Source organism: Cheilinus undulatus, linkage group 9 (assembly GCF_018320785.1).
Source record: "Cheilinus undulatus linkage group 9, ASM1832078v1, whole genome shotgun sequence".
In the NCBI taxonomy this organism is placed as follows: Eukaryota; Metazoa; Chordata; class Actinopteri; order Labriformes; family Labridae; genus Cheilinus; species Cheilinus undulatus.
The window spans coordinates 34,174,889-34,195,415 of NC_054873.1; the positions used below are offsets into that span (position 1 = coordinate 34,174,889).

The window sequence follows — 20,527 nt, forward strand, 5'->3', positions numbered from 1 at the left end:
CGGCCCAGACTCCCCCATTGCGTAATGGCCTTTGCCTTCACACCTGTGTTTGAGGTGAGATTTGGGTCAGGAAGGCCCATTCCCTGCACATCTTGCCAATGTTTGAAGTCTGTTACTCTTTGAAATCAAACGTAAACCCTCCCCCCTCCAAAAAAATGTAAAAAAAAAAAAAAAAATCATTGTTTTAATGTTCCTTTGATGCAGATGTCAAAAGCAATGGGCCTTTGTTTTGTGTGCCTGCCGTTTTGATCTTGCCCAGATAAATCAACAGCGGTGTAGACGCTTGTTTACGCCACACCGCCCACCGGACTGGGAGCCATCAATCTTGAAACGTATGAATAATGAAAATTGTCTAAACACGACAGTTTGAAAGAGGATACATGCTCGAAGCAGCCATGAATCTTTTAGAAGGGAGACTTCCTCCTTTGTGACACCAAGGAAGTGGCCTGTGACTTTGTGTTGTGGAAATCCTTGAGGAGTCAGTTGTGATGCAGCTGTCTCCTTGGATGCACACAAAGATGATAGGCATGAGGATGCAGAACAGCACACATGTGACATGTGTGCATCATTCATGCATGCAGAGCCCCAGAGGGCTGATGTTTTTCTTTGTCATTTGCTCTGTAGTTGCAATCGTTTTGCGGTTTTCTGAAGTCACGCTTATTTAATGGTGAGCAGCGGACGGAAATCCTGAAACGCAGGCCCTTTGTGCTCAAACGGTTTAATGTAAGACCAGATATTCAGGCTACTTCTTTGAGAGGTTATCTGAAAAACTGGGTCTCTTACCTTTTCTTTTTACCTCACTTTCTTTTTTGTGTATGCACACACAAACTCTCACAAGCACAGAGCCGCAGAAAACCCTCCTTTCTTTTGCAGCGGTGGGTAGAAAACAAGATTGTTCCTAATTGACTCCACATGTGGGAGAGTGTTCTGTGGGTTGATGCTCACACTGCGGTCCCCCCATTCTACCCTCATCCTTTCCTCTCCCCCCTCCCTCCCTCCATCAGCTAATATTGCAGGAGTAATACGTTTGCACTCTCCCTCTCTCTCATTCCTTACTCCTGGTCTGTGGTCGAGGGGAGGCCTCCAGTTAGCAGGGTTCCGTGACGGCCATTTTCCTCAGGCATAGGGAAGGACCCCAGTACCAAGGGGAAGAGATAGCGTCTGCATGTGTGTAAAATGTGCACTGTGTGTGGGAAAAAGTGTCCGTTTGTGTGTGAGTGAGGGGCGCACACAGGGGAGGTGACTAAGGGGATGATGGAGTCAAGCCAGAGAAAGGAGGTCCAGAGACGGGGCATAGTGATCAGGGGGAGGGGGAACGGCTGTGTGTGGTTGGGGGACAAGGTGGTTGTGTTGGTGTGAGGGTTTGCAAAAACAGCAGAAAAAAAGAAAAAATCTTTGCTGTATTGAATTCCTTTTTTGTCTGGCTTCACATCTTAATGCACATTATGCTTTTTTAAGGAATTTGTGGACAAATTATATTTCTTCATGCATGTAGTGCTGTGAAAAGCTGATGTTACAAAACACAATTTTGTTGTGCACTCATTGACCTCTGTTTTGAGTAGTACTTCATGTACAGTAGAGGTAATAACATCAGTGTTTGGATCATTTTCCTTTTTGTACAATAATACTTTCCTGGACTTCTTAAGAACAGTCTACTACTTATTCAAGCAGGTTACATCACCAGTGTTATGTATTATTTTGCAGCTAATCCTCTTTCAAAGATGAATTAAACTTTGAGGTTTAAGATTTACTAGGTTTCTAGGAATTCATAATGCATGCCAGCCCTGTGGTTCACAATTTAAAATGTTTAGCATGTCTCATGTTTGCCTAACCTGAGTCGCCGGATGGATTTGTTTCACACATCCATTTGGAAAACCTTCATTGCTAAGCATTTGGGAAAGGGCAGAGGCTTTAAAAAAAAATTTGGAGTGTGATCGGATGAACATTCTGTCCGTCAAATCTTTACGGGCCAATAAGAGCAACAAAACACGTGACATAGCCGCGACCAAGGTATGCGTGCGTAGCTACCAAGGAATAACGCGAACCATGGCGACTATGGACATGTAAGTACTCGACTTTTGTCGCTTTTGAAAAGAAAACAACTCACTGCTGTGCTTTGTTCTTATTTTAACGAGGGAATGTCGTCAAGTTCTGATAAAACTGGCACTTTAGCAGCATCCACGCTAATGTCTTCTGCCATAATTGCACCGGCCTCTTGTTGCTGCTTGCTTACGTCACAACTCCGCTGTGCCTGAAAGTACTGCCCCTCGTTGCTGATTGGTCCTGTCACTTTCAAACCGGCCCCAAATGATTCAGATGGGAGCTTTGCAAGATGGATTCGCAAGTGAGAAACAGGTGAACGGGTGTATTCATCTGCTTTGCAAGGCTAATATTTGCTGTTATTTCAAGTTAAATCTTGCCTTCCTCTAAACCAGTGGTGGGCAATCGGGGGCCCATGGGCCAAAAGGAGTCCTCCCCTCACTTACTGTGACCCTCAAGTTAATTTCAAATATCTAGAAATTGTACAAATGAGGAAAAAATGCATCTGCAATGGAAACATGAAAATTGAAAAAAAATAAAATAAAAATGTATTACTGGTATAAAAAAAGACAGAGATATAATTGACTTTAAATGCTGCTGTAAAATCTTTTATATGCATCATTAATGCATTTGTATGGAAAAAACTAGATATGTAAGTAAAATATACAAAAATTAGCATTAACTTTTATATTCATTGCACTACAAAAACACTTTGTTTTTTAAATCCTGTGTAAAGCTGATTAAATTAAGCATTACTATTTGCATTTACATGATGAAAGCAACATATTTGGTCATTTTGTTAACCCTCTGAGAGACATGGGTTGTTAAAAGTTAAATATCTTTTGAACATAAGTCGTAGCCACTTATTTTTTTCCCCTCTGGAAGCCCTCTGTTTCACTGTTCGAATGACACTATCCACACCTTTGGTAGCTTTTCTAGCAAGGCTGGAATGTGGGTGACTTTTCCACACCAGTAACTCCAATACTGAACATCTTTTTATCCACTTCAAAATCCATTTTTGACTGTTTCTTCCACTAGCTTTGAATCCACCATGTTTGGTTCCCCAGACAGATATCACATGGGCTGTGCCAACCGATGGCAGGCTGTTCCATTGTCATGTCATGGTTTGCAGAACAGGGCATGTGTTGACACTTTAAAACTGAATAAGGGGGCCATAGTGGTTCATAATGGAGAGAAAGGGAGACAGGCAGCCTGAGATGTGGCCCTCTGTGTTACTGTAGACAGGAACTGCTTTGTATAATGGTGCATAATCAGCCAATAAATGAAAGCACAAGGACTTTTTTTTTAAATATGATGATATTTTGAAGACTTTTTGTCCTAGAATGTTTATTTTCTCATTTTTTGAAATGGGAGAACAGGTTTGGGTAAAAAAAAGTCATGGTCCTTTTTGTTTACTGTGTGTTTTGCTTAGTTTTTTCTTTGTCATTATAGTCCCATATCTTTAAAAAAGTGATGTTACTGCGGCACATATACTCTTAAAATGACTGTTGCTCTGACAAAAAGGAGGTTTCAGTCTTAACTGTGCAGGATTGATGTTTTACAAGCTTTTTAGACAGTAAGTCCAGGAGAGAAAAATTGTAAAAAATAACTTAGGCCTCAGATGGTTAAATTAAAAGTAATTATTATTCTTAAATTGATAGAATCTCACAGGTTCCAGCAATGTATCTCTCTGGCAGTGAGAATGAAAAACATTGGTGCTCTCAGTAACCAAAGTTGCCAATCCCAGATCAAAACTCTTGTGAATCCACTCTTGTGCTTTCTTTAAAAGAGAAGGTTCACCACTTCTTAAATTATAGTTAGTTTTGAAAGTTCTCAGTCATTGTGCAGCAACATTGTTGTCAGTCAAACATTTATGATAAAGTACTCTCTGCCTGGCATGCAAATGAAAAGGCTGTGGTGAGTTTTGGTCAGAGGAGGAGTTATTTTCTCTCTTTAGAGTGGCAGCTAGTTTGCAAGAAAGCTTTGCTTTCTGGTGCCAGCTGCAGCACTTCAGTGGGCTGAGTGCTCAGAGTGCATGTTGAAAGCTCCCAGGGGGCGACGTTGTGAATATATGAATGGGATGCCTGACCAGTCCCTGCATTTCTGAATGATCCAGTTTAGTGCCACATTGGGCTGTAAATGTCAAATGGAAGCTGTAAAAGTAACGCTGTACAATCAGCAAATTGACTACAGCAGGCAAGATTGATCCTTAGACAACATGCTGTACTTTATCCACCCTGTGGTTCATCCCCTATTGAAATAAACTGAACAGTTACAGGAATATTCAGAAAATTACATTCCCAAAATGTTCCTTTTCACAGATCTGGGGTGGTTTACTAGCTGTTAAGTAATGGTTCTTTAGCATTTTCTTGGAAGTCTGTGATGCTAATAGTGTAAAGCAAGGAATCTCAGACATTTTCCTCGAGTTGTTTTCAGAAGAGGTCAGAAGGGAGGAGCAGCAGTTTGTGTTCTTTGCGTGTTGGGCACAGCATGGCACGTCCAGGCACCTTGAGGGATGCTTGCAACAATATACATAAGAATCCATACAAGTCAAGTGTTGTTTGACAGTGTGTAGACACCTGATAGTATCACCCAGAGATTAGAAGTCCATGTGTGCACCAGCAGTAATCAGGACTCCCTGGAAGTCTGCAAGCATCGTCTTAAGCCCGTCCTTTTGTGGGGTGTGGTTGCACAAATCCTACACAAGCTCCATTCAGCTGAGTTTATCTGTAGACAAAAGCTCACTTCATACAGTCAGAGGAGAGTCTGTACAAGGGCCAAAGTAGTGAGAGTAGATGATGAGTGAAAACTTTGCAGCAGAACAGAGAGCAGGCACACAGATGGTCCAAGGTGTTGTCACGATGACAACATTTAGTTGCCATGAAAGGAGACGCTGGTTTTATTTACACATAAACCAGTGATGTCACTGTTGTGATCGTAGTCACGATCTAGATGTCCACAACAGAGGACAGCCTAAACACATTTACATGTATCAAAAAGACTTTCAGTTTTATGTGAAAATCATTTCTAGTTGTTTACAGTAATATTATTTCTTACATTTTAAAAGTTTGTATAAAACCCTCTAAGTCAAAGCATATTTAGGTATTTTTCTGATGGGGTCTGGATGGGGATCTTCTTACAACTTTTTATTTATTTCTACTACTGAGGACTTTTGAAGCTTAGTTGAAGCTCAGCACTTTCACTCAAAAAGCTCATATTACCACTACTTCCTCTTAATTGCTTTTTATATTTATATTGAGTGGCTAAGTTTTTATAAAAGTAGTAAAAAATGTGCCAAGCTTTTTCTCCCGTGTTTTGGTTAGTAACAGTCGCATCAGTAAGACCGCTCATTGCCCCAAGCAATGTACCGACCCAAAGACCACAGAACTAAACAAGATATGGGACTTAACCAACAGCTGTAGAATAAGTGGTAGCTTCATTCAAATTGTTCATTTCCCGTGTTTCTTTCTGTAGCTTTCTCCGCCCCCTCCTGGGTCCACGGGGAGGGCATCACTTGAATTGAAAGAGGGAGACAAACAAACAGAGGGAGAGAGACAGAGTGGCAAACATGGAGCAAAGATGACACAGCTGAAAATGAGGGAGAGAGAGGGAGAAACGGCTGTATTGAGAGTGATTCTGACCAGGTCTGGCTCTCTTCTCTGTTTGACTGACACTAGATGGCAACGTTTTGCTGTACAGCTTCTCTCACTTGCCTCCCTTCATCTCCCCCAACTGTTATTGACTCCTTGTTGCCTAACAATAGACCCTCTTGGGTTTGGTGACTATGTGTATCTGGCTTGGCTAAAGGGTACAGGATGGGGGGGGGCTACAGGATGGGGGGCTTCAAACCCCTGTAACCCCCCCCCCATACACACAAACACACACATACACACTAACTGGTTCCTGTTCTGAGCAAAGCCCCTGCTCTTTGGAGCTAGAGGTGCTGAATCAGCCAGAAGGGCCGAGGGGGAAATCTTGCTTATCTGTATGGAATTTTATTATTTTCAACTATTTGGATCACGATGGCTCCTGCTCTCCTTCCCTCCCTCTTCCTCCTTTCCACCTTGTCACGCAAACACAGCCTTTCCTCACACAGCCTTGTCTGTCTGGCACTCCGCTTCCTTCCCTTCCCTGTGCTGCCTCACCCTCGCTTATCATGCCAATTAACATTTTTAACTTCTGCAACTTTCCTACTGTACTCTCTTTTATGACGGTCTCATGTTTTTCTTCATTACAAAGGGCTGAATGGGTCACTGTAGGAAAATATAGTTCCTTTTATACATGACAATGTTTCACATAAATGTAAGGCTGCTTTTGAGAAGCCCAGCATACAGCAGCCAGATATGCCTCTTATAAAGAAAGCACACAAATCAAAATAAGTCAATGGGTGTATATGATTAATTAAGAACAATGATTATTGATAATTATTTTAAGTTGAAGATTATAATCATCACATCAGTCAGCCCTGGCAGGTTCCTCTGTGGACATCAGCAAAATTTAAATAAACGAAAAGGAACTCAAGTAGGGTTTAAAAACATGGAGTCAGATGGTGCTTACATGGTGTGACATCAGGTTTGTATTTGATTAAAATGTAATCATTTTTTAATGATTCCTTAATAATTTAAGGAATTATAGTGTAAGAATTAGGGATGAATGATATTATCGATATGACATCATTATCAGTAGTGATAAGCTTGAAAAGTGACTTATTGGTATCGGCTCATAAGACAATTTAAAGCAGCTATAAAGATCTGCCTGTATCGGCCGTGACTGCTGGCCTTACAAGCAAACAAGTTAGTGGAATCTTAGGCAGACCTGCATCAGCTGAAGCCCCTCTCTTTTTTTTTATCATCATTCCTTAAACTTTTAAGTGTGTTTTAAGGGGAAAAAATGGCCTGAATTACATTTACATATCAATATCAGAATCAGCTATAATTATTTTGTAAATATCAGCATTTCAGATATCAGCAAAAATCCAGTATCATGCATCCATTGGTATTTTGTCCTTTGCATTTCTGTTTTATAACCATTTTATCAGACATCAGGAGAGTCTGTAGAGGCATGTTGTGCCTTAGTTCAATTTAAATAAATATTTATATGTGAAGAAAAATGATCACACTAGAGATGCACAATGTTATCATAATGATATTGGTACCAGCAGATATTAGCTTGAAGGTGAATTATTAGTTTCAACTGATATGCAAACTTCTGCTGATATTTAAAACAGGTGTTTTGGATATAAAAATCTCCCTATATCAGCCATGAATATTGGCTGTACAATCCTACATGAGCTGAAGACTTTCTCTTCATCCATCATCATTTCTTATAATAAGGGCCCGAGCACTGAGGGTGTGAGGACCCTACACTTGCCTTGAATTTGAAGTATCTGAACATGCATGAAAACTCATGAAAATTGGCATGGACATGTGGCCTGCTGGAAATTCTGATATTTTATAGGTTCCCAATATAAGTGTGGGAAATAGGCCCACCCCAAAACTATACTAGCCCCTTTACACGGTTTCACCTACAGAATGAAATTTGGTATGCATAATTAGCTTCTTAATATGCACAAAAATGTCTCTCATCATTATGGTGAATTCCCAACAGGAAGTCTGCCGTTTTGAAAAAAATCAGTGAAATTTTGCCATTTTCTCTGGTGCTTCTAAGATTAAATCGTCCAACATTATTCATCAGAGCTATGTGAAATTTGTTTAATGGCTAGAAGTGACATAAATGAGCAAAAGTTATGTGGCTTTTGTACAAACTCACAGGGCGTGGCCATGGTGAGCCCTCAAATTTGCATTTTTTGTTATGAAAAAGGAAATTACTTGTAACTCAGCTGTGCATTGTCCATAGTGAATGAAATTATTCATGCATAATGAGGGGTTCATACCCCAGCACACTAATGTGGTAATATTTCTTACAGATCATAGTGCCTCCCAGTGGTGACAGGAAATCTCATGTTTTTGCTTTCAGTGGTCTATCTTCTAATGTTTTGATTATTTCCTCATCAAATATGCTGGGCAAACTTTTAAGACATTAGTCTATCAAAATTGGTGAGTTTTCATCAGAGGGCGTAGATGTGCCGGCATGGCGAACTTTAATTTGGGCTTGATGCTGCGCTATGAAATTTCAAACTGCTATAACTCAACTGTTTTTTATCGTATCTCAATAAAATTTCATGTGCACAACAATAATTGCATCCTAAACACATCTACATTTGAAAGTTTAGATTCAGCCACAGTGCCACCTACTTACCAGTAGGTAGCTAGTAGTTAGCTAGAAAGTTACTGCTTCTATATGATTAAGTATGATTCCTATATGGGTGATCAAATCCCACTCAAATTTGCTCAGAAAGACCTTCACCTTGCACCGCTATGAAGATCATTACTTCATGTCCTACGCCGTGACCATGGTGATTTTTTGATCGCTGTGAAACAGGAAGTAGTTTTATCAAGTGGTAAAAAGGATAATACAGCCCTAAAACTTGGGTCATAATATTCTGAGTGCATGAACAAGCTAATTAATATAAATTTGTAAATATAAAAAGTGACACAGAAACAGACTTTGTTTCAAATAAACAAATGCAGCTTCTGTAAACTTGACCAAATCTTCCACAAAATTGGTGTGAAAAATCCTTTAAGTGTTCCAATGGTATATATTTTCAAGCCCACAGATCTGACACTAAATCTGTTGCCATGGTGATGCATTAGTCAGAATGAAAGAGGAAGTAGTCTAGTTAAGGGTTTTGAAGAGCTCCAAATGGCTTGTACTGCCATGAAAATTGGTGAGAATAAGCAAAGTGGAAAAAATTAAAAGTTACGTATGGGTTTAGTCTGTGTGAGCTCAGTGGCTCAGTGGGGGCCCCTATAATTTGTTTAAAAAAATCAGCCCCCACACCACATACAACCTAAATATTTGAAATTTTGTACACATATTCAGCATAACAGGACCTACAAAAAGCCTCTTGACTCATGTCAACAAATCAACAGAAAGTCTGACATTTTTTATTTTAATTTTTGTAAAAAAAAAAAAAAGAAAAAAAATTTTTGAAAAATGAAACTATTTCCAGGGATCCTTCTAGGATTAACTTAAGGGAGTCCTCTGAATCCCTTGAAATTTGATCTGTAGCTTGAAGATTTGCCGCTTTGTTTGTGCAGAATACGACCCAGACGTTACACAGGTAATGGCTGCAAATTGATTCAGTGCCGTCATAACTGAAAATATTGCATATCTCAATGTGTCACCTTTATTCAGACAAAGCAATATTTTATGGCATGCTTTAGTCGACTACACTGTGTATTGTTGTTTCATGTTGGCTGTAGCGGACATGACACATCAGAGATTTTCAGATATTTTGTGTTTGAAAGATGTCCATAAATTAATGCATTTAGCAGCTATTCCACAAGCCCGTTGTGCACCAAACCCTGAGGTGCATGAAGGTGCGAGGGCCCGATCAGTGCTGCTTGCAGCCGTAGTTTAAAGTGTGTTTCAAAGACTAAAATGTGTTATTTTGTTCATCCTTAGACATTAAATTGTGTGTATTGAGGACTGCAGTTTTAGGTCTGAACTACATTTATACATGGGTATCGGCAAAAAATTAATTTGTAACAGTGTATCAGATATTGGCAAAAATTCAAAATTGTGCATCCTTAGTTATTTTGTATCCTTTGCATTTTTTTCTTTTGTAGCGATTTTATCAGGCCCACTAGGTGTTTGTTCACCAGACAAAGGTGAGGTTTTAGAAGCATGTTAGGCTTTAGTTTAATTTAGATAAAATATCAAGAAAAATCATGACGTGAAAAGATTGCACTGGGAATGCAGAATGTTACTGTTATGATATTGCTACAGACAGATATTGACATGAAAGTTAATTATAGTCATCAACAGATTAGGGTTGCATGGTATACCGATACTAGAAAAGTAGTGCAATACCACAACGTTAAAAAACAAACGATACCATGTGTTTTCAGTATCGACACTTTCTGACTGACAGTGTTTTAATCAGAGCTGCTGAAGGCTGCACTCTGTGTGTCTGCAGCCACAGCGGCTCCTCTCTCTCTCTGTAGTGGGTGGAGCAGAGGTCGCGTTAACCGAATATTCTCCGTCATTGACGGATTTTTTTGAAGGATGACGGAAAATTTTGAAGGCTGATTATTCAACACAGTTCCCGCTGCTTCCACCTCGCTTGCTCACCACTGAAACCTCACTTTAAACACCAAAGTCTGCTCATTTATCATGTGGATTTCAACCATGGAAATATTACAGATAGATGGGTGAATGATGATTCAGATCAGCACCTGTTGCTTTGCTCGCTCACCACCGCCTGAACCTCCTCTTTCTCTCTCTCTCTCTCTCTCTGAAGCCTCACTTTAAACACTGTAGTTTGCCCTTGTATTATGTGGATATCAGATATGGAAATATAACAGATAAAGGCATATGGTTGTAGCCGACTCATGGGTACTAACAGAGACTGAATCAAAAAGTTGTTCTCCACCTCTCCAACTTGTCTGCGCTATGACGCATGAGCGTGTGCTGTATGAAGCTCGGTGTCAGGATGGATCCAGCGGGATTTTAAAGGAGTGACAGAGACACAGGCTCGCAGTACAAAACTATTTGCCACATTCTACAAATTTTCTCAGTCAAGGAAATTACAAACGCAATGGACTCAGTGTGCAAGGTCGGAGTGCGTGACGTTTTTTGGGATTACGACTTCTGTGGAGCAGACAAATGTGCACAGCTCCACAGTGCAGCCTTTTAACAACTTGTTATCAGCTATGGTTGTCAAATTACAACATCTTGATATTAAAAATATCCTCAAAACTGTGCTTGATATCTGAAATGGCCCAGTTCATAGCTGCTTGTCTAAAGACAGGGATTGTTGCTCCATCGTCATTGCGTAAAAATGACGAGGAGTAAACGCTGCTGCTGTGTTCATCCTTCTCTCAGTGCCATTAAAATGCAGAACCTCAAAGATTGTTTTTGGAATACAAGTTTAGAAATGGTGCTTCATTAATTAAACACTACTAATAAAATCATATTGAATTATATCATATTACAGATATTAAAGAAGAAATTATAATGATGGATTGTAAAATGGCATGACGGAATTTGCCACCTGAAGTCAAGTATACTTTACTTTTTAAAAAATCTAATTTATAATGTTAATAATGTGTCAATTCAATTCACTGTATAAACAGCATAGGCTAAACAATGGGGTCACAGAGCATGAAAATAAATAAATGTTAACCGTAAATCTGGCAGGATTATGAACCTGCTCACTACAGCACTACAGTGCATTAAAGAAGTTATCACACCAGTGACTCAATACACCTCTGTGTGCTCGACTCAACACATTTTCTAGTTTTCCATTTAGTCAAATTATACTTAGAACTTATACATGAGCACAGGGCAAGCTCTCTCTAAAGTTGTTTAATCTACATGTGAAACCTAAATATGAAATTGCAATAATTTATCCATCTCCACTCCCCCCAACAGACAGACAAACAGATGCCAGCAGAATCAACTTCATTTTTTTTAAGAGAGAACAGTGGCATGTTAAACATTGAAAATATTATTTTAAGTTAATAGAAAAAAAAACCTAAAAATATGAAGTTTCATGTTCTGTAATCAATTATTCCATTAGGTTAACGACGTTTTTGGTTTTGCCATGGTATCGTTTCAGTATTGGTATGGAGATACTTTAGGCAGGTATCGTATCGAGGTCATAATTTTGGTATCGTGACAACACTACAACAGATATGAAAATGTCTACTGTTTGTAATGAATATAACGTCTGTTAGTATCTGCCTGCCAGACTGTATAGTTCCCCACTATTCTCTCAGCTCCACTCTAATCAGCCTCACTTTGAACTGGACACACTTAGTGTTTTTTTACAGTTATAAAAGGTGTGAATACATCAGTTTAGGTCTTGGCTAAAATGAGTTTGGAAATATTGACATCTAAGATATCAGCTAGAATCAAATTTTTGCATCCCTAGTAAATATTGACATTTCAGATATCAGCTAAGATCAAATAATGTGCATTTTATTTAAAATGGACATTTCAGATATCAGTGACAATCCAATTTAATGCATCCCTAGACAACAGTGAATGTTGTAAAATGGGTTCAGAGCTGTTGTAAAATGACACAAACCTAAACAATAACAACTAATACAATTCATTCTATCACCTAAAAATACCAAATAACGGAGATTTTATGACTTGGTACATCTCCAAGAAAATCTAACCATAAACTCTTTTCCTCTTCCTGGACCTAAATCTGTAAAGAAGGTCTGTGTTTAGCTCATAGAGGCTTAGTGACAATTGTAGACACTCTCTCATTTTTGTTGTTTTTACTCTAAAATCAAAATCCCAATTCTTCTGCTTACTCTGATTAAACGTGTCTGTCAGCATTCTAAGTTCATAAATCTCAGAAGAAAGGAACAAGCCGATAACATCATTAGTGTTTGTACATTTACATGTACGTGTGTCCACACGTGCAAATATTCTGGCGGTAAGCTAATAAAAGGAGAAGCTTTTACTAGCAATCAAGCTTTACTGAAAAGCCCACCATCACCCTATGTGTCTCCTGATTTGGAGAAATTAACTCCTTAGTAAGATCCTGTTTGTGTGTTTTTCTGTGTGCGTCTATGTGTGTACGTGTAGGTTTCATAAGAGCTCAGGAGAGAGAGAGAGAACATGAATTATAGAGAACAGAGCAGGGTCTTAACCATCCGGTTTGGATTCTCACACGCAAACCTTTTTTTGAATGGCTACAGTCAGGGCTGTCTATTGTTTCTTTTTCACATATTTGACCATTTACGCTTGAATCAGTTCAAGCTTTAATGACATAACAAGTGCTGTGGATGTTTGCCTCAGGAGTTTTTTTGAAATAACAAATTTCTCGAGAAATCTAGTCAGAACAGAAATATGGTCTGGTGTAACAAGAAAAGAAAAGCTTAGTTTGGCGATACAAAAATACGATCAGATCCAGAGATTTCTCTTTCCTTTCCTCTGACTCGACATCTTCTCCTGTCTATTCCCATTTGCTGTTTTTGATTGATCCTTACTTTATCTCTCTCCGCAGCATCTTCTGTCATCACCCTCATTTCCTTCCATATTTCCTCCAGGTTCCCCTTATTTAGATAACCACAGCACCACACACAAACACACACATGCACAAGAGGGCATGAGCGTAACCTTTCTTGATTATCCCTGACCTGTAATGACACAGCTGCCACTTTGATCAGCCAATCAGTGCTCGGCACCACCCAGGTTCTCAGTGGGGCTGCCACTGGCCTGATAAAGCGCTCTGATAGGCCCCTGCTGGTGCATTTCCTGTTTTGGTATGCTTCTTCATTTTTATTTTCTCCACCAGCTGGTCCCCGCATTCCTCGGAATCGGGGAGGGGGCAGGGGCATCGCCTGGATGTTTATGTTGCATGTGTATGTAGGGGTGAGTGTGTGTTTTTGTGCAGGGGTCTAACCAAGTGTTTGTGTGTGTGTTTGGTAGCCTAGATAGTTGGATGTGAGGTCAAGAGGGGGTGGGGGAAGGTGGAAGGGATGCTTGAAATTGGGGGGAGGGTATGTAAGGGTTGTTTACATGCGTCAGAGAGAGAAATGGGGTACATCGTGGGGGTTGGTGGGGGGGTAAATGACATAGATGGAGGGGATAATGACAGTGAACAGCTGTTTGTGTGTAATGGGGGTGGATAGTCGAGATAGGTAGGGTTTAGGTATGATTTGATTTGAAGTTACAGAGGTGTTGTGTTTACCTGGGATCAAAGGTGACATGATTGACAGTTTGTTGGTTGTCAATATGAACAGATTGATATCATATCATTCTCAGCTGTGGTTTTAGACATGCACTAATATATACGTATATATGGGTGACCAAAATCAACTGATTTTCTGCCTGCATAACTGTAACCAGTGACCGACTGGTCCTCAGCAGGGATGGCTGGTTTTGTTTGGATCATAGATTAACATGTACAAGACGGTTCATACCTTTAGCTCAGCTAAACAAACCCCAAAGCTCACTGATGCTCTACCTGTGAAACACAAGCCGTCGTTTTTGAGAAATGAAGCCTCACTTTTGACCGCTTTCACCTGTTTTGGTGACTGTCTGTCAAGTTTGTTGCAAAAGCCTGGATGGTTTGTTTAACTAATCTACTATATTACTGAGTGTCTACTTTTGGTTTCTGGTCTTTCTGTAAGGGTAAATCCCTTATGAGGTGTCCAGTTATCAGGGATTAATGGATGACGCGGAGGTGTGAACCGTCCGACGTGCAGCGGAGGACGGTTGCCTCCACAAAGTCCATTAATCCCTGATAAGTGGACACCTCAAAGAGCATTAACCTACTTATACCACGGTCACTTGCCAACAAAAATAATTAATACAACTACTAATTTATAATTTCATATGTTTTGTGATCAAAACATAAAGTTTGACCAAAACAATTTCTTTCCCCTAGCAACGCCTGAGGGCTCGACTAATAACTGGAATAGCCATTCCAATCCCATTACGATCTTAGGGAATGTAAACATTATTCACTACTCCAGTAAGTAGGTGGGCCATAGATACCAAGTCACAATGGAACAAAAAATAGTCCGCTCAGTGCACTTTCTGAACGGATTTATCAATGAAAAGACATGAAGACGAGTGAGACTGAGAGTCGTCTGTGATCAGACTATAAACCTGTAAGTTAACATGAACAGTCATCTGATAGAAAGCTTAGTTTTAGCAGACCAGCTGTTTGAATAAACAGAATAATTCCCCCTTCTGCACTACGAGGTCATAGATGTGAAACGGAGCTGTCCACGCCCTGCAGGTGCTGATTGTCCGTCAGACACGTCAATATTTATAAGATATTATCATGCCGGTTTATCAGAAGCATTTTCTTTGGCTCTACAAAAAAATAATGGCTTCTTTTCTTTTGTTTTATGTTATTTAAATTTTCTCACAATAGTTTATAAAGGGTAGAACAGGAGGGAAGTGAGTTAATTTTGCGACACTCACTTCTCGTTGATATGGTGAGCCTGGAAACAAGTCGTACGTTGGATGTAGGAGGTAAGACCATCTTTATACACGCTCAGCAGGTGCACTAAAGCTTTGTTTGAATAAACAGAGTAATATCCTCGTTATGCACTTCGAGGTGATGTGAAATGGAGTTGCCAGTGCCCTGCATGTGCTGACTCCCTCAGTGTGCGCCAAAAGAAAATTCGCTCAGCCGTCTTCATTTAGTTTATTTTAGGCAGAGTTGGCGACAGCTGATGAGAATGCCAATAGAGTTTTATAGGCGTATTAGATTTATTGTATGATTTTTTTGTATTTAACCTATTATTCATAGAACACTATTATTTGACACTTGGCTGACTGGCTGTGGGCTCTTATGCTTTTTCCAATGTTAAAGTTGTATCAGATTTTCTAGTTTGACAAGTTTAAATAACAACCACAGGTATGACAATAAAATCAGCTTTTATTACAATACAATACAATACATTATATTATTATAATTATATTTTATATAATAGATTGTGAGTACTCTTATTTAAAATTAAATGCTACGTTACTGTTGATAGTGAAATTTGAGAGAGCTACTGGCAGTGGTGGCATGTCCATCATAGTGGTGCTGGAGAAGGAGGAGTGGTTGACTGCTGGTGCCTTGCACTGATGGGCATTGCTTGTTGGGGCAGAAGAGGAGGATAGGATGTGGCTCCACTCTCCCTATCTCTCACTGATGGAGCCCAGTAGGAGTGTAGACTGCCCTCGCATCTGTGGCCTGTCACCGGCATAATTTGACAGCTCTCCAGACCAGCATCCGAGAGTCAGCCTACCGCTGTGCTCCGGAGGCTGTGATTGATGTAGACCCATGAAAGACCCACCTGAAAAGTAGAATGGTAAAAATATTTTAAATCTATACTTTGTCTTTAACTTTGACTTATCTTCACTAGTATACAGGCATAAATATAATTACCTCTTTGCTGATTTTTTTCAGCATGCCATACGTCGGGGGTGATAATGCGCTTCGGATGGAGGTAGAATGATTTGGAGTCTGGTGGACATTTAGACAAATTTTTCTTAAAAATTTCAACTGGATACAGCGGATCACAAACATAAAACCTCTAAGGTTTTCTTTTTCGGCGGCATACGGGTCCTTGTGATTCTTGCTGTCTGGGTTGTGCGCCAGACTGACGTACTCCACCCCATCCTTGTCCCTCTTGAGGATAAAAGATGACATGGTCAGCTTCTGGCTGCCCTCCCTACCTCTTCGGGCAAAACACAGCTGGATATCAAACCAGACTTTTCTTACGAGTTGATTTAAATCTTTCGGTGTTAACTCTTTGTGCCGCTTCTCTCTCTTCATGTTTTCCTCCAGTTCCTCAGCAGCATCCCAGTCATCAAAGTTGTTGTATTCACCAAATAAATTAAATGAAATGATTAAATCACTCATCATTGAATTTAATTTGCTAATTTCTGTCCTCAAGAACTTCACGTTTACTTATCAGAAAATGTGACTGTCTCAGGTTGCTATGGTTACTCCCAAGGGAGTAACGGCTAATGGCTGCTGCGCATTAATTTGGTGATAAGAACAGTGATAAGATTTTTTTGACCGGCACTACTTAAGAAGTTTGAAAGGTGTCTGTATGTCAGATGTTAATTGACACCAATGGAATTTCCAGAGCCAATCAGAATTGAGTATTCGCCAAGACCATGGTATAAGTAAAGATAATGGTGTCTTGTAAGCCTATTTGGGCTGGGCATATTGTTTATGCATGACACAATAATACAATTTAATCAATCAATCATGTTATTACAGTGCAATGTCTAAAGTGCAACCGGAGCTGCAACATCACTTTTTCCTCCCTCACTTTAATTTCTTTACCCACTGTATCTTAAAAATGAAGTGTAGCTTCTTCTTTTAGGAAAACCAGCATCCTTGATTGCCTGCTTTACATTCTCTGCTGTGTGAGACCCACGAAACTGGCATGCATGAAATACTGTACACTTTAACTCGAAGGTGGAGGACTATGTAGTGAGGCTCAGCAGTGACATGGGGCAAATGAATGTCTGTAGTGAAGCTAACGGCAGTGACGTTGCTTTTTAAATTCTCTAGTATGTCATGTACTTTGTTGTACAGCTCTGGTAAGCCAGTGTCAGTACTGTAATGTCAAGACGGCAGAGCATAACATGGGTCCAAAAGCTCAAGAAGACGACAAAACCCAAATTCTCCACCACGGAGATGGGCTGGTTGTCCAAAGCGATGAATCTGACCACTTTTTCTGTTATCTTTTTTGCCTTATTGCTCTCATGGGGGTACTTGTCATTTCTCTTAAAGTCCAGAGTGTGTTGCTTCAGTGTAGCTGCCTGTTGCTATAGTGAAGTCACTGTATTCCGCTGCATGTTTAGTTTGGAGATGACGGATCAAATTTAGAGAGTTAAATGCAGCTTTGCTGCTACCACCTTGTTAAACGGCCGTGTTACAGATTCTGTAAGTGGCCACTGGACTGTTTTCACTCTCACATTTGTAGTTTTTTCACACCGCTGACATTTTGAACACAGGAGTGCTAATGTTGCTAGCGCTACTGGTGCGTTTACAGCCAGTCGTAAATTTTGCTCCATCTACAGCAGCTGAGGTAAATGATTGGCTGGGCTGATCAGATAAAATTGTGGATCTCCGATCAATTAAAAATACTTATATTGGCTCCAATCCGATACATACGATCAGGATTGGGACATCCCTGGGTGTAAGCTCACTTGAGCTGAGCTAAGCTAACATGTTGATAGTGTGAATGTGAGGTGACCATCAGCAGAGGAGAAAAAAGCACTGACAGACTGAAGGATAAGCACGGGCTGTTGATCCTCTTTACCTACAGTACTATGTATCTGCACCGTCCACGCGTACCGTCAAATATGGTGTTTAAAACAAACTTTTAAGGACTAAATCTATCAGTTGGTGGTTAAAATCTCCAAAATGTGATCTTTATGCAAAAACTAAAATCCATTAATTATTTTAATAGATACTTTGTCATTTTTAGGTTTTACTTTATAAATATGTCAACACTTCCACAATTTATGACATTGTAAAATTAAACAAAAATGCAGGACAGAATGAGTTTGATGCAATCAATGTTCTGGAGCAGATTTAACTCCCCAGTGATGGCCATACAACCTGGTGCCTATGTTAATCATTTTTATGTTAATGAACTTTTTGTGTTTATTATAAAACTTAGAATTAAATATCCGTAATAGATGTTTTTTTCCAGCTGCCTTTAGAATTGTTTAAAGAAAATTAGTAGTTGCCAAAATTGGTGTGGAAAATGTCAGACGAGGAAAAAAATCAGAAATTATAGTTAGCCAACAAAAATGAAAATGTGTCTCTCTAGTTGTTTTTTCTCCAGAGCTCTCAGACCCCATGGATGTAAACGTCTTTGAGAGGAGCTGGCTGTGTATTTAGATGCTGATGATCTTTCTTGAGAGCTCTGTTACCGGGGTCCAGTGTCTCCAGTAGCAGGCTGTAAGCAGACATGCCTGGACATGAAAACTTCCACAAGCACACTCACGTGCACACACTTTCTCCCTCACACCCCTGGTTTGTCTCTGGGCAGAAGTATGTACCATTAGACTCCTGTGTCAGAGGGTCGCTGTGATGGATCTGGGGGTATTTTTAGATGTTGCCAGAGATGCTGTCACCCACCTACACTTCAGATTTTTAAAAAAATTCTTCAGACTTATAAAATATGTTTGTGATAACGATACCTGAAATATTTACTCTTATTTCAGTACTTAGGGCTTTCACCAATAAACCACAATCAAAATTGTATGGACCACTTTTAAGCCAAATCTGATAGAAAACTTGTGAGTTATTATTATTTAAATAAAAAAGTGTCTATGCCTCTTTCATATGAAAATATATATTTTTTCCTCATTAAACTGTAGCATTAGATACTTGAGATGCTAAGAAACTAACTCACTACACACCACCAATTGATATTAGTGCAGCACATGAAGTGACTGCTGAATGTACAGCCTTTCTACATTATCTTAGCAACTTCATCCTATAACTTTTCTTCATGAAATTCATTCAAAAGTAGTCCAAAAGAAATCCCCAATACTTTCTACTTCTCATCCACCTTTTTTTCTCTCTGAAGTCTGTCAAAGAAATTTTGTTAGATTTTCAGTTTTTAAATCAGACGTCTGGTTGTGGTGTACAATTTGGGTCAAACACTAAAGGAACTAAACTGTTTCTCATTATTGTGGGTTCTGTCACATTTGTAGCTTCTGTTTTTAATAATGTTTTCATTGGGGCTAGGCTAAAGCTGTGCATGTGTAGGATTAAACCAGGGTGCTAGATTAAATCAGCAGGTGTGTTAATTTAAGGTATTTTAATAGTGGACAAAACAATTTAAAGGCTAGATTTTAAACAGGAACCAGAGCTAACTGCATATGTTAACTGGCCCTTCACAGCAATGAGTGACGTTTTTGTCAGAGGTAGGAAAAATTGGCACTATAGGCTAGGGGTGTAACGATTCATTTATCTGGATCGATAAATTGATTGTTTGAGCAATGATTCAGTCAAATTGATTGAAAGTATAATAGTCGATTTCCACCGCCATTTTTACCTTACGCTTTAATTTTAAAAGCCCCCCCGACGTGCTTGGTTATGACAGTTTTCACTCAGCCACAAGTCACACTGCTGAATAACTACTGTGCATTTAAAACTGAAAACTGCAGCACTTTAAAGTGAAACACAAGCATTTGTTCACTTTGTTAAAGAAAGTTTTTCATGTAAATGCCTTAAACATTTGGCAATAAAATTCTCAAAACGTATCAATATTGTGTTTACTTCCTTTATGTGAAAAGTAACAAATTGTGGTAAATGGGTTCACAATATCGTCTGATATCGATCGTAGGCCTCTAAATCGAATCGAATCGAAATCGAATCATGGCAGACTTTGTGATATCAGCAAATATCAAATCGTTCTGAGAATCGATATCGTATCGTGATGACAACTGGTGATTTACACCCCTACGATTGGCAGTATCTATGGTCTACTTGTTCTGTTAACTGAATTTGGTTAAATTGATTAAAGAGACAGAATCACCCCCCACAGACCAAATGTCCTCATGCTTGTTAAACATGTGTTCATAGATTAGTAGTCTAAAGTGTGAAAGCTTGTCAAATTAATGCCAATACACACACACTTCAGCCCGTAAACATCTGCAGTGTTGTATTATCTGCATTATGTGTACCATAGGTCATGAATGTAAGGGCCATTAATATGAATGACATGGAGACACAAACATACTCTGTCGTAAGCCAAGACTGACCAAGTTATGCGGCTGTTGTCGGGTTGTGGAGGGGATGTCATTGTAATTGGAGGGAGGGTCGAGGTCATGACCCTGAATAAACCCACAGCAGGATGCTATTGGTTAGTGGTCCACTCTTACTGCCACTTATCTGTCTCTTTCAGAAAGGATTGAT

At 39.5% G+C, this 20,527-nt stretch overlaps 1 protein-coding gene across 1 annotated transcript in view; it reads left to right on the forward strand.

Moving 5' to 3' along the window:
• mrpl23 (mitochondrial ribosomal protein L23) overlaps window positions 1–20,527 on the forward strand; it is a 65,722-nt gene that overhangs the window by 29,906 nt on the left and 15,289 nt on the right. The gene's annotated exons all lie outside the window — the stretch shown is intronic.